Source organism: Scleropages formosus, chromosome 6 (genome assembly GCF_900964775.1).
Source record: "Scleropages formosus chromosome 6, fSclFor1.1, whole genome shotgun sequence".
Lineage (NCBI taxonomy): Eukaryota > Metazoa > Chordata > Actinopteri > Osteoglossiformes > Osteoglossidae > Scleropages > Scleropages formosus.
The window spans coordinates 192,829-201,490 of NC_041811.1; the positions used below are offsets into that span (position 1 = coordinate 192,829).

Genomic DNA, 8,662 nt, shown 5'->3' on the forward strand with positions numbered 1-8,662 from the left:
TGCTCTGGTTTCCTCCCACAGTCCAAAGAGATGCTGTGTAGGTTCCCTTGTAGTGTGTGAGTGACTGAGAGAGTGTGTTCCACTGATGTGTGGATGAGTGACCCAGTGTAAGTAGTGTCTCTAGCAGTGTCAGTCACCTTGGTGAATAAGGTGTGTGGACTGATAACAGTACATAATATCTATTGTAAATTGCTTTGGAGAAAAGTGTCTGCTAAGTAGGGGGTGGGGTGGTGCAGTGGGTTGGACCGGGTCCTGCTCTCTGGTGGGTCTGGGGTTCGAGTCCTGCTTGGGGTGCCTTGCGGCGGATTGGCGTCCCGTCCTGGGTGTGTCCCCTCCCCCTCTGGCCTTACGCCCTGTGTTGCCGGGTAGGCTCCGGTTCCCCGCAACCCCGTATGGGACAAGTGGTTCAGAAAGTGTGTGTGTGTCTGCTAAGTGAATAAAACATTGTAGACCCCCATAGACTGGCCACCAAGCTCAGGGACCTTGGCCTAAATGCCCCCCTCTATGACTGGGTCCTGGACTTCCTTTTGTGCAGACCCCAGGTCGTGAGAGTGGGCCAAGCCACGTCCAACATCATTACTATGAGTACAGGAGTGCCACAGGGTTGTGTTTTGAGTCCTCTGCTTTACTCTCTCTATACATATGACTGTGTGTCCTCCCATAGCACCACTTCTATCGTCAAGTTTGCTGATGATACGGTGGTGTTGGGCCTCATCTCTAACAACAACTAGGCAGCCTACTTTGAGGAAGTGAAGAAATTGACATCATGGTGCCAACTGAATTGTCTCTCCCTGAAAATCAGCAAAACTACAGAGCTGATTGTTGACTTCAGGAGGAGGCAGCAGCAGACCTACACCCCACTCAGGATCAGCGAAACACCAGTAAGCAGTAAGTAGAGAGCAGAGCAGAGTAGCAGAGTAGCAGAGTAGCAGAGTAAGCAGTTTCAAATACCTCGGAGTGGGGTCTGAGCTGGACTCATCATACTCAAGCCCAGGTGAAAAAAGCCAGGCAACGGCTGTACCACCTGAGACAGCTGAGGAAATCCAGGATCTCCCCAGTGATCCTGAAAGCTTTCTATATCGGGGCTGTAGAGTGTATACTAACTCAGTGCATCTCAGTGTGGTATGGGAACTGCTCAGCCCAAGACCACAAAGCTCTGCAGAAAGTGGTGTGCTTAGCTGAGCGCATCTCCGGGACTGCTCTCCCCCCACTGCATGACATCTACACCAGGAGATGCAGAGCGAGGGCTGATAAGATTCGTAATGACCCCAGCCATCCTGCTAATTCACTTTTCTGCCTGCTGCAATCTGGCAGACGCTATCGTAGTCTGATGGCCAGAGCTGTGAGGCTCAAAGGAGCTTATTCCCTCAGGCTATCAGATTCCTCAACATGGACACATCCCGTACTTTAAGGACTCTGGTGACGTAGTGTTATTAATTCATCAGTGCTGCACATTGCACTTTATCATTGCATATTCAATACCTTGCACATTTTTTGTCCTCTAAATCTTAATTTTAGTTTTTTTTTACATTTTAGCTTTAATTCAGTTCACTGTATATTTTCTTTTTTATTTTAACTTTAATTATATTCTCTTGTCTTTTCTAAAAATATATTTCTCCCTTAAATATCTTGTCTATTTCGCACAGTCTACAGAGCTGAATAGTAACTGTTAGTAACTAACAGTGACGTCCTTAATCTGGCTGAATTGCCAAGCATGCAGACCATCCTCAGGCAACGCAGGCTACGGTGGCTAGGGCACGTTCGTCGGATGGATGATGGAAGGATCCCGAAAGACATCCTGTATGGGGAACTGGCCTCTGGTGTACGACCAACCGGACGGCCTCATTTGCGCTTCAAGGATGTGTGCAAAAAGGATTTGAGAGAGCTTGACATTAATGTGAACGGCTGGGAGTAGCTGGCAACTGATCATTGCAGCTGGAGGCGGGAACTTCATCAAGGTCTGGGACGTGGCGAACAAAAGCTGCGACTACAGGCTGAGGAGAGGCGAAGACGCAGGAAGGTCAGGCTTCAAGTGGAACATATGAACAGCACCCAGCACATCTGTTGCAACTGCGGCAAGGATTGTCATTCTCGTTTGGGCCTTCACAGTCATGGCCGGCGATGCAAACCACCGTGAAGTGGACAAAACCAAGGCGCAATTCCATGGTCTTTCTAGACTGATGGATGCCAATGATTGATGATGATGACAGAGCTGAATAGATTAACATTTCACTACAGGTTGTATGTGTGTATAACTGTGTATGTAACAAATAATAAAATCTTGAATCTTGAATGCTGAATCTTAAATGTAAATCAAGCCCTATGGGGCGCCATCTGAGAGAGGCAGAGGAGATGAACGGCAGCCCCACCAGACCACTTGAGAGTGTCGGGTGAAAAATTGTTTGTCCAAGTGTCATGTGAAAATTTGTTCAAGTAGTTAATATTTTCAAATGATTAATATGTTCTAGTGTGATGTAAAACTTAAGATGTTCAGAAAATGTATGTTGTCTGTTAACGCAATGGAGAAACCTAACATCCTACCCCTAACATTAGATTTAGGTCTCGAAAAGGAAAAGCAAATATGAAATGAATATATTTATTTTAATTTATTTGCTTTTTCCTTCTGCCCAGTCAAGAATAAATCTATGCACAGACAGTTTTTTTCAATGCCTGCAACCCCCTTTGTCAGCACAGTTCTGATAGGTGCCGTTTCTCCAGGTAACTGGTAAGGGTTTAAAAATGTCACTGCATTGAATCGAAGTATCTTATATTGCTGGACTCTTGGTGGCTGTTTCAATAAGTCTCACTTCATGTTCATCATAATCGCCTCCGCACCGTACTGAGCCAGTGGTTAAAACTTTTCTTTACACGGAATTTTCATAGACTTCTTTTCTTCGCGGCATCAGCATACAGACATTGCATACGTACATATATTCTTGTCCGTAGATGTAAGGAAAACACTTCGTTTCCGAAACAGACCCTTTGATAATCACAAAGTGTTAATTTGTATCATTCCGGATTCGTGGGTTCATGTATACTATAGTTATTACAGCGGCACTGATGGACTTTTAAAGCTTCGTGTTCATGTTCTCAGTCCGCCGACAACACAGCAAATTTTAAACATGTTATGCGGGGTTTTACTGGTATGTGTTTTGGATGGGCTGGGAATAATTTTTTTTTCCGTGTGAAATGGGGAAATAGGCTGTCAAATTTGGAGGATTGGATTTGCACAACATTTTCCGGGACAGCCGTAGTTTACTTCTCATAAACGTTTTATTTGTTTACCAAAAAGAAGTTTACTTATATTTGAGGATTAGTTGCAGCGAAGAGCGTAAGTGAAGGAAATGGAGTTTTAAAGGGCATGACGCAGCGCGTAAGAAATAGAGTAGCGATGGACAAAGGGCTTTGTGTGTGGGACAAAATATGGAACGCTTCACGAATTTGCGTGTCATCCTTGCGCAGGGGCCATGCTAATCTTCTCTGTATCGTTCCAATTTTAGTATATGTGCTGCCGAAGCGAGCACGACAAATAATTGGTGACGTGAGCTATATAAAGGCCCAAGCTGTGCTAAAGTTCCGTATGCTGGTGGCCTGTTTCGAGTGCAAATCTCATAAAATATTCTGGGGAATGAACTCTGTGCCGTTTCTCCACCATACCGTAGATCTTAGTCTAACAGAGAAGATTTCTGTGTTATCGATTTTTTTTTTTTTTTTTAACTGAGATTATAGGTCGTTTATTCGCTTGTCGTGCTGAGCGCAGTTGCTTGCTGGGTCTTATTCAAATTAAGCTTCTGACACTACGTTCTCATTGGAAGAGCAGTGACGTCTCAACGAGAGCGCTTTCTGTAGGGAGACTGTTGCATGATGGGAAGTGTAGTCAGTTCCACAGCAGTACCTGTCGGCTAAATTAATATTGAATCAGAATCAGAATCAGAACGAGCTTTATTGCCAAGTATGTTCACACATACAAGGAATTTTTCTTGGTGACAGAAACTTCCACAGCACAGACAGAATGACAGTGAAAAGACAGATGAGAAGATAGAATATGTGGATGAAGGATAAAAAATATAAAAAAATGTAAAGTACCCAATATACAAAAATAGCCATTAGTTAGACATTGTATGTATGTACAGGTATGTTCTATACAAATGCAAGGGAGTGTGAGTAAGAGATATGATGTGATAAATAGTTATAAATATAAATAGCGTAGTGTATTGCACTGGCTTACTCTAGGGGGATTTAGCTGTTCATGAGGTACATGGCCTGAGGAAAGAAATTTCTCTTGTGCCTGGCTGTCCTGGTGCTCAGTGCTCTGTAGCGCTGACCAAATGGCAAAGGTTCGAAGAGGAAGTGGCCTGGATGTGAGGGGTCTAGAATGATTTTGCTAGCCCTTTTGCTGGCTCTGGACGAGTGCAGTTCTTGGAGAGCTGGGGGGGGGGGGGGGGGGGATGTGCCAGTGATTCTTCCAGCAGTCCAAACTATTGGCTGTAATCTTCTGATGTCTGATTTCATAGCTGAGCCGAACCAGACAGTTATAGAGGTGCAGAGGACAGACTGGATGACTGCAGAGTAGAATTGCATCAGTAGCTCCTGTTGCAGGTTGAACTTCCTCAGCTGGCAAAGGAAGTACAACCTCTGCTGGTCCTTCTTCACAATAGAGTCTATGTGGAACTCCCACTTCAGGTCCTGTGAGATGGTGGTGCCCAGGAACCTGAATGACTCCACTGTTGCCACAGTGCTGTTCATGATGGTGAGTGGGGATAATGCTGAGGTGCTTCTCCTAAAGTCCACAATCATCTCCACTGTTTTGAGCGTGTTCAGCTCCAGGTTGTTATGACTGCACCAGACAGCCAGCTCTTGGACCTCCTGTCTGTAAGCAGACTCGTCACCATCTCGGATGAGGCCATTGAGTGTGGTGTCGTCTGCAAACTTCAGGAGTTTGACAGAGGGGTCTTTAGCGGTGCAGTCGTTGGTGTACAGGGAGAAGAGCAGTGGGGAGAGCACACATTCCTGGGGGGCACCAGTACTGATCATACAAGTATTGGATGGGAATTTTCCCAGCCTCACTAGCTGCTGCCTGTCTGTCAGGAAGTTGGTGATCCACCGACAGATGGAGGTGGGCACAGAGAGTTGGGTTAATTTGGACAGGAGGAGGTGTGGGATGATGATGTTGAAGGCCGAGCTGAAGTCCACGAACAAGATCCTCACATAAGTCCTTGGTTTGTCCAGATGTTGCAGGATGCAGTGTAGTCCCATGTTGACTGCATCATCCACAGACCTGTTTGCTCAATAAGCAGGGGGTCCAGCAAGGTGTCAGTGGTGTCCTTCAGGTAGGCCAACACCAGTCTTTCAAGTGACTTCATGACCATAGACATTAAGGCAACAGGTCTGTAGTCATTAAGTCCTGTGATTTTCAGTTTCTTCAGAATGGGAATGATGGTGGAGCATTTGAAACAGGAAGGAACTTCACACAGCTCCAGGGATCTGTTGAAGATAGGGGCCAGCTTGTCAGCACAGGTTTTTAGGCAGGCAAGACACCATCTGGGCTTGGTGCTTTCCTTGTCTTCTGTTTGCAGAAGACCCAACACACCTCCTCTTCACAGATCAGAGGTGGGAGGGTTACTGAAGGTGTTAATTGACACATGGAGAGAGGGTCAGAATGGGTGTGAGACAGGGTTTTACACACACACACACACACACACACACACACACACACACACACACACACACACACACACACACACACACACACACACACACACACACACACACACACACACACTTTTCTGAACCACTCATCCCATACAGGGTCACAGGGAACCAGAGCCTACCCAGCAACACAGGGCATAAGGCCAGAGGGGGAGGGGGCACACCCAGGACAGGACACCAGTCCATCACAAGGCACCCTAAGCAGGACTCGAACCCCAGACCCACCAGAGAGCAGGACCTGGTTCAACCCACTGCGCCACTACACCACTGCACCCCCCATCAGGGTTTTTCAAACCTGCAATAAAACTCATTCAAATTGTCGGCCAGTTGTTGAGATGACACGGTGCTGGAGGATGGTGTCTTGTAGTTGGTGATGTCTTTCAGGCCTTTCCACACTGATACAGGGTCATTGGCTGAAGAGTGTTTTTTCAGCTTTTCAGAGTAGTTTCTCTTAGCCACTCTTATCTCCTCTGCCAGTATGTTTTTGGCCTGTTCATACAAGTCTCTGTCCCCATTCTTGTAGGCATCTTCTTTGGCCTGACGAAGCTGTCAGAGTTTTGCAGTGAACCACGGTTTGTCATTGTTGTATTGTAACGACCCACGTTACTGCTTTAATGTAAATAGTTGCATTATGGGAAATCTGTAAATAATGTCCGTAACCGCTGGGGTTACGTCGGGGGGAAATGGTGGGTTGACTGGCTGCCACTGTGTTAAGGAGAGCGTAGGGGCGCTAAGGCAGGCTGGCTGTAAGCGCTGGTCTTGGAGGAAAAGGGGTCCCCGGACCGAGAGCATTATTCCCTGTGTGTTGGTGTTCAAATAAACCGTTCGTTATGAACGCTGCCTCCGCGTCCTCCTTCGCCCCATCCAAACCCACGGCGCTGCGCGCCACATTGGTGTCAGAAGTGGGATGGGGCAGGACGATGAGAGGCTGGATCAGGGAACAGCTGACCACCAAACAGCGGGAAGGAGAGAAGACCGAGACGGAAGAACAGTATCCGGCGGGAGAAGCGCCTACGACGGTGGAGGTCGAGGCGGACGAGCTGTGGCGGAGCACGGGTGTCCAGGGGGACGCTGGGGAAGCGTGCGCAAGGGCGAGGACGGCGGAGGAGAGCTGCGAGGTGCCGCTGGAGATGGGTGAGCAGGTCGAGTGGGGTCTCCCTGCGCCCAGAGAAAGAGCGGCAGGAAGAGGCAGCGAACCGCCGTCGACCGCGGAGGAAAGTCGCCCCGCGAAGAGCGCCGCTTTCCCAAGCAGGACGGATGCCGTGCTGGGCGACGCGGAGCAGTGTGCCTCGTCTGTGGACAGGCAGAGCTCCGTGTCGGAGAGGAGCGGAACCGCCGACGCGAATTCTCCCGCGGAACGGGAGTCCGGCACTTTCGGGGAAAAAGCGCCCAGCCTGCCTGAAGCCCAGGCAAGCGTTGTCGAAGAGCGGCGCGGCGGAGCAAACGCCGCAAAAAGAGGAGGGCTGCGTAGCAAGAAGCGGCCAGTTTTACGAGCGTCGCGGCGGGCTCAGCGTGCGGCGAATCGGCGGAGGCGAGAGCGGCAAGCAGGGCGGCCTTGCCAGGTCCTTCGCCGAAAGACGGCCGAGCGGCGAGGCGCGCGGCGAGACGACGGGGGGCGCGAGAAAGATGTCCGCCCCCGACAACGGAGCGGGGACAACGCGGAGCGGCTGCGGGGAGCCGTCGCGAAGGTCCCACGGAAGCCGGTTAGCGAAAGCCACGTGGGCGCCGCCATGTTCGGGACGCGCCACGTGCGAGTGAGGGAGTCCTGCGGGGGCCGAGGCCGGGCGGACGGGGGACGAGGATGGCCACCCCGACCCCCAAGCGCGCCGCCATGGGGGTCTCTTGCAGGTTTCCCCGCCCCAACCACCAGCGGTGAGCGTCTGGGACCTGTACTCCCGACCGGATGCACGTGAGAACAGCGCTGGACGTTGGGACAATTGTGGGGCAGGCAGCAGCGGGGACGCTGCTATTCTTTTTGATGGGGGGCTATGTAACGACCCACGTTACTGCTTTAATGTAAATAGTTGCATTATGGGAAATCTGTAAATAATGTCCGTAACCGCTGGGGTTACGTCGGGGGGAAATGGTGGGTTGACTGGCTGCCACTGTGTTAAGGAGAGCGTAGGGGCGCTAAGGCAGGCTGGCTGTAAGCGCTGGTCTTGGAGGAAAAGGGGTCCCCGGACCGAGAGCATTATTCCCTGTGTGTTGGTGTTCAAATAAACCGTTCGTTATGAACGCTGCCTCCGCGTCCTCCTTCGCCCCATCCAAACCCACGGCGCTGCGCGCCACAGTATGTTAAATGAGTCCTGGTAGGGATGCACATATCCTCACAGAAACTGATATATGATGTTACAGAGTCTGTGAGCTCATCCAGACTGGAAGCAGCAGCCTCAAAAACACTCCAATCAGTGCACTTGAAGCAGGCTTGTAAGTCCTTCTCTGCTTCCTCAGTCCATCTTTTAACAGTCCTTATTACAGGTTTAGCTGATTTCAGTTTCTGCCTGTAGGTCGGTATAAGATGAACCAGGCAGTGATCAGAGAGCCCCAAAACTGCCTGTGGGACAGAGTGATATGCATCCTTTATTGTGGTATAACAGTGGTCCAGTATATTACTGTCTCTGGTAGGACATGTAACATGCTGTCTGTATTTGGGGAGTTCACGGGAGAGATTTGCTTTATTAAAGTCCCCAAAAATGATTATAACAGAGTCTGGGTGTTGTTGCTCTGTGTCTGTGATCTGATCGGCCAGCTGTTGCAGCGCTGCGTTCACACACGCTTGTGGTGGAATGTAAACACTTACGAGGATGAACGAGGAAAACTCCCGCGGCGAGTAGAAAGGCTTACAGTTGATGAAGAGATCTTCTAGATCGGGACAGCACATCTTCTTCAAAACTGTTGCATCTGTACACCACCTTTCGTTGATGTAGAAGCATATCCCACCGCCACGTGATTT

General features: G+C 49.4%; 1 non-coding gene across 1 annotated transcript; it reads right to left on the reverse strand.

The window, feature by feature from the left end:
• Positions 1–3,417: 3,417 nt before the first annotated feature.
• Positions 3,418–3,524, reverse strand: LOC114910775 (U6 spliceosomal RNA). Its single transcript, XR_003797780.1, has one exon. It is a non-coding gene; the product is annotated as a U6 spliceosomal RNA (small nuclear RNA).
• Between the last annotated feature and the right edge of the window lie 5,138 nt (positions 3,525–8,662).